Genomic DNA, 6,489 nt, shown 5'->3' with positions numbered 1-6,489 from the left:
AATTGAGACCCAGAGAGTTGAAATGATTTGGCCAAGATCACACAGTTAGGCAAGATTAGGGGAAGTCGGGTTTCAATCCAGGTCTGTCTGAGTCCAATGCCCACAAGTGTTACTATCATGTTTTACCTCAAGTCTAAATGTTTCAGCAGCTATAAGAGGGTCAGAAGTTATTCCCTTTAAATAAGCAAATTAGATAGAACTTTCTAGAAAAGGCAGCACTTGGGCTTTGAAGTGGCTCTGGGCAGGATCCATGCAATGAAGTGAAGGCATTGGAGAAGTGCTTTTGTGAATATCTTTGCTCTGCAAACAGATTAAAGCATTCGACAGCTGCTGGCATCGAGTTTCCCAAACCCAGCGACTGGTTGCAATGGGACACATGAACGATACAGTTGGCAAAAAATTCCTCTGATAAAAGTCAAGGCTACTTCAAGGTGGGTGAAGCGGGCAGGTGTGTTTGTGGCATGTTGACTTAACTCGCTCAAAAGTATCTCTCCCATTAATCCGCCAGGATGCCTGAAATTCCCACCTACGGGTAAGGCATTGACGGCGCCAGTCAGCACGCACACATGTTGTTGGAGATAAGCTGAGAGGGTGTGTGTATGAGAGTGGTCTGGGCGGGGGCCCTGGGAGGGGATGGGGAAAGCATGAGTTGGAGGCATTGCTGAGGAAAACAGGCAGAGAAATGTGAGGCAGAGATTTTCAAACAAAGGCGGCTTCTGCGAGGGCAAATGCTGTTGAAGATGCTGCCCTGGGCCGTGCTGTCAGGAAGCAGCCCATCTGTGCCAGGCAGCGCGAGGCTCTGGGCGGCCTGGCATTGATGTTTGTATAGCATTCTGCCTCGGGCTCGGATGGCCCCCTCTTCTGCTTTCTCCGTGTTGGCTCCATTCTTGAACAGACTTTTCTCCTCCTGGTGACAAGATGGCTACCAACACCTGCAAGCTTTCCTCTGACCTCTCAGCAACTCCTTGGAAAACCAGAAGGGCCTCACATGGTAGTCCCAGACTCAATCCCATTGGCGTGGATAGGGCTGGGCTCAGCTCACAGGCCTGTCCTGAACCCATCGCTGTATTCAAGTTGTGCTCATTTCCTCCAGCTGCTGTAACAAATTATCACAAACTTCGTGGCTTAAGACAACACAAATGCATTGTCTTATGATCCTGGCCTGCCTGTCTCACAGGACATGTGATGCTCTGATTGGTTAATCCAGAGACACAGGCCTGGCCCTGGGAAAGGCTCTTCCCCAGGGCAGCAGGATGCTGAAGGGCCAACAGCAGCCAATGTCCACAATGGATACCATGGAGCTCTTGAACAATGCTTGCTAGACTCGCTGTCAGATTTCCTTTTGAACTGGCCAATTTCTTTGAGCCCCAAGCACATGTAACTGGCAGGGCTGAAGTGTGGGACGCACTGTGATCATTTTATTTCATTGGGAACTTTATATACAATTTATGCTGCTTTTATTTTTTTTGAATATATATTTTTATTGATTTCAGAGAGGAAGGGAGAGAGAGAGATAGAAACATCAATGATGACAGAGAATCATTGATTGATCAGCTGCCTCCTGCACAGCCCTCACTGGAGATTAAGTCTGCAGCGTGGGCATATGCCCTGACCATGAATCGAACCATGATCTCCTGGTTCAGAGGTCGACACTCAACCACTGAGCCACACCGGCTGGGCTATGTTGCTTTTAAAGCCATGAATTTGGAGCCTGGTCCCTCCTCCAGGTGCATCTTACTGGTACAATGAACCACATGATGATGGGGAGGCACACAGCTGAGACCTGGAAAACATGGAAAAGCACTTAATTATCTGGTTTCTGAGTTGGTCCCGGGTTTCTACCGGGTAGGGTAGGCTGGAGGAAGAAACTCCAGAATAATAGAAAAGTACAGACTGTATTATGTTACTCTCACTTAAATCCCCTAAATTTTAAGGAAAACAATCTTCAAAGGAGTTATAAAACACAGGGAGAGCCACTTGAGGAGATGCTTACCCAAATACATCACTGTGTTCTTAAGGGCTGGATTTTGAATCAAAGTTGGAGCTAGAGGTACCGTCTCAAAGATACAGCTGCACATCTGCCAGCTTGGAAAAAGTTGATGAAAAATAAACAGAATGACCTAGCCACGCACTTGGCTAAGGCCCAGAGTGTCTTGACCTATGGCTTCTCTTAGGGGCACGTTGATGACAGAGAGAATGAAGGGCCATCAAGAGTGTTGGCCGACTTTAGAAGAGGAAGGAGGAGGGCCATTCATTAGTGTCCTCCGCACAGAAAGCATGGGCCATCGTTCCTCCACATGACCTTTCATCAGAGATTATGTGACTAAGGAAACTAGACCAGTGGAGAGGAATGATTCGTCACTGATACACAGGAAAAGCCAAGTGTGATTATAAATAAACCCAGGGTACCAGCTCAAGAACCAGTGCTGTCTAATGGCTGTGAACTCTGACCCTCGAATTGGATAGGACTGAATTTGAATCCTGACTTTGTCACTTAACAGCTGCTGACCATCGGCCGGTCACTTTAGCCTCGTGAATCTCAGTGGGGTTTTTCTTCATCTATATAATGGGGATAATGATAGTCTGAATTTTGTTGAGTAGTCACAAGGGCAAAACAGTCATTAAAACCCTCACTGCCAGCCTGCCCTTGAATCATGTGAATTGTATGTTTCTTTTGCACACCTCCTGGAGCCCAGGAGGACTGGGATTGTTCACTTGAAAGTGATAGAATCTCATATACACTCACACAAAAGAGAAATGATGAGCTATTACAAAAGAAAAGTATATGGATAGTGTGGATTTCAGGCCCAGCTGAATCCAGGGGCTAAATCAGGACATCAACCCAGTCTCCTGACCCCATTTTCTTCTGTATTGAGTCCATGTTTAGGCTGGTCTTGCTTCATGGTGGCACATTTCCCTTCTTCTCTACAATTTCACTGAACAGGGAACTTCTTTCTCAAGTTCCAGCAGAAGTCCTGAGGTTGACTCTGATCTCATTCATCTTGCTCCTGCCTGAACCAATAGTTGTGGCCAAGTGGAGGGGATCTATCGATTGGCTGGCTCTCAGTCACAGACCTACCTTGGAGTCCCACCCACCTGACCACATGGGCCAAGAGTGGGTGAGTCCCCAAAGAAGAACCAAAGTGCTGCGACCAGAAAGCAGAGAGCAGGTGCTGGGTGGGCAAAAGTAGCCAGCGTCTTCGACAGCGGCCTTAAGGTTAACGAATCAATCAATGTGGCATTAAGTGGACAAATGGGTGCTGATGATATTGACTCGCAGTCTGATTCCCCCAAGTCCTCCTTCCTCCCACATCCAACCAGGTGGCTCCAATCGCAAGAGGACAGGACCAAGTCCTGGGGTTCCCAAGGCAGTGCCAACGGCGTGGAGAGGTGTCCCCCTGTCTGTTGGCCCTTTTCTTCATGACAGTAAAAGTTATCAGAAATCATCACTGATTTGGATATTTGAAATTCCTCTGTACCTTCAACTTGCCCAAATATATAGTATGTTTTATTAATTTCCACAGATTCTTTTCAAAAGCTCTTTTCAAGAACTATGAGCATTCTCTGGTGCTGTCCACTCTCCTCTGCCTTCGGGGCCTGTAATCAAAATGCTCTGCTCCTCATCCTCCTTCCCATGTTCTCCCTCTGTCTCCCTCTTCTCTGTCTCTCCTCCCCCTCCCCTTCCCTCTCCCCCTCCTCCTTACCTAGTTTCCTTACATCTGAGCTTTCCAGAGTTCAGTTGTCAGCAAACCAGCTTTGTGATTTTGCCAAGTCTCTGCACCACCTTTACAATAGCTACTTCATATTTCAATTCAGGTTATTTTTATTTTGCTTAAATAAACCCATGTAATTTATTTTATTTGCCACACATGAAAAACCAGCATCACTTGTCATAAATGAAAGGTAAATATAAAAGTAAGTAGAATGAAATAAACAATGTTACAGAAGTAGAACAACAAAAACCAATTCTATTCAATGATTGTCAAGGGGCTTGAATAGACATTTCTCCAAAGAAGATATACCAATGGCCAATGACAAGATGCTCAACATCATTGATCATCAGGGAAATGCAAATCAAAGCTACAATTAGTTATCACCTCACAACTGTTAGGATGACTACTACCAAAAAACCTTCAAAATAACAAATGTAGTGAGGATGTGGAGAAATTGAAACCTTGGTACGCTGTTGGTGGGAAGGTAAAATGGTGTACAGCCTCTATGAAAAACAGTATAGGGTTTCTAAAAGAAATTAAAAATAGAATTATCATATGATTCAGCTATTCCACATCTGAGTATGTACCCAAAAGATTTAAGAGCAGAGTGTCAAAGAGATAGTTATACACTTATGTTGATAGCAACATTCGCACTAGCTAAAGTGTGGACGCAACCCAAGTGCCCATCAGTGGATGAATGGATAAATAAACGTGGTCTATTCATACAATGGAATATTATTCAGCCCTAAAAGGGAGGGACATTCTGACACATGCTAGAACATGGATGAACCTTGAGGACATTAGCTAAGTGAAATAAGCCAGACACGAAAAGACAAATACTAGATGATTCCACTTATATGAAGTAGTTAGAGTAGTCAAGACTATAGAGACTGATGCAAAGTAGAATGGTTCCAGGAGCTGGGAGGAGGGGAGACTGGGGAGACACTCTTTAACAACTGTTGATTTAGGTGCAGTTTCAGTTGTACAAAATGAAAATATAAGGAAATGAATGGTGGTGATGGTTTAACAACATCACGAATGTATTTAAAACCACTGAACACTTAAAATGGTTAAGATGGTCAATTTTATATTTCAGGTATTTTGCCACAATAAAAGAAAATGGGAGACAGAAGTTTAGCTAGATTCTGTGGTCTGCCCAAGGCTCTAAGCCTGGGGCCTGTTCTCTCTTAGCACAGAAAGGGATTCTGTGAGAGGTTGTTAAAGACACAGCCAGCCAAGGTGTCCTCCCGGGCACAGACAGGAGGACTGGACAGGAGAGAAGGAAAGAACTTCGTCACTGTGCGTGGGTATTGGTGACTGTCATGGCGGGTGCCACCTCCAGGCATGGCATTCAAGGTGCTGTGAGGACCAATGAAAAGTCTGCCTCCTTGGACGATCTTGTGGACCATGTTCTCTTCCCTGGACTTCCTGCTTTCAGCTGGGTTAGAAGACTGTGCGGGCAAGGCCAGCGCCATCCCAGCTCTGCAGCCACCTGCCTCACAGGCTCACTCAGTGGGTATTGGTGTTTGAGCTGCAGGAGGCAGTGGACACAGCGCGTGGCCTAGCAGCTCTGACATCTCATGGTCTGAACACACCAGGAAATGTCTTCTAGCCATTTTTCCCTTTTAGCTGATTAGTGTATTTTCTCTTTTTCCAGCCATCCTCCAATCTAATATTATTTTATATTGTGTGTGATGGATATTTTAATTCCAAAGAAATCTTACCTAATAATAGACAAACATGTAAATTAACCATCCCTCCACTACACTCACCAGCCAATCAGGGGAGTATGCAAATTAACCCAACAAAGATGATGGTTAATTTGCATATGTAGGGGCGAAGTGGCAGAGTGAAGACTTAAGGCTCCGTCCAGAGCCATGAAGACTGAAGGCTCTATCCGAAGAGAAGGCCTGGGTCCCGGGTGCCGGAGGAAAACCGGTGCTGGCAGCCAGGGGAAGGGAAGGCCTATTGCACGAATCTTTTCTTGCAACAGGCCTCTTTTCTTGCAGTCTATATAATAAAAGCCTAAGCGACTATTATGGCAGAACAACCAGAACGACCGATGGCTGTGCTGTGCATTGACCACCAGGGGGCAGATGCTCAACAGGGGCAGCACTATTCAGCCAGAAGCTGGGCTCATGGCTGGCGAGCACAGCAGCAGTGGCGGGAGCCTCTCCCACCTCTGCAGCAGTGCTAAGGAACCCTGAGCAGAGAGGTAAGGATCAGCGAGTAGGCGGGAGGGAAGGAGCAAGGGGTCCCAGACTGTGAGAGGGTGTGGGTCGAGCTGAGGGAACTAGGCACACACACCCCCCCCCCCGTGCACGAGGCCTCTAGTAGATAATAATTAAGTGATCCAAATCCTAGTCCAGTGGAGCAGAAGCTACTCCCAGAAGAAACACTTTGGGGTTTTTCTAATTTTCAAAATATGGAGCACAGAAAATAAAGCAGAAGCCCCTACAGAACCCTGTCCTTTGGGCGGCAAGTGACCCTCTAAGAGGTGTCTATGGCTCTCTACTCCTTGACTTGGACTCAAGGACTGGGCAGAATGGGAGGGGCCTGGGCAGGGCACTGAGCTGGTGCTTGACTACTATTTTAGTTACAATGGCTCTGCAACAAGTCACCCAAAATTGAGTGGTGCAAACCGACCGTTCATCATGCCCATGGGTTTTGTGGGTCAGAATTCAGACAGGCACAGTTGGGGCAGCTAGTCCTCAGTTGGACGTTTTGAAGGCTGGGGCCTCCAGTCATCTGAGGCTCATTCATTTACATATTAGTG

Source organism: Myotis daubentonii, chromosome 8 (assembly GCF_963259705.1).
Source record: "Myotis daubentonii chromosome 8, mMyoDau2.1, whole genome shotgun sequence".
NCBI lineage: Eukaryota > Metazoa > Chordata > Mammalia > Chiroptera > Vespertilionidae > Myotis > Myotis daubentonii.
The sequence above is the reverse complement of the archived record's forward strand: the minus strand, read 5'-3'. Positions refer to the sequence as shown.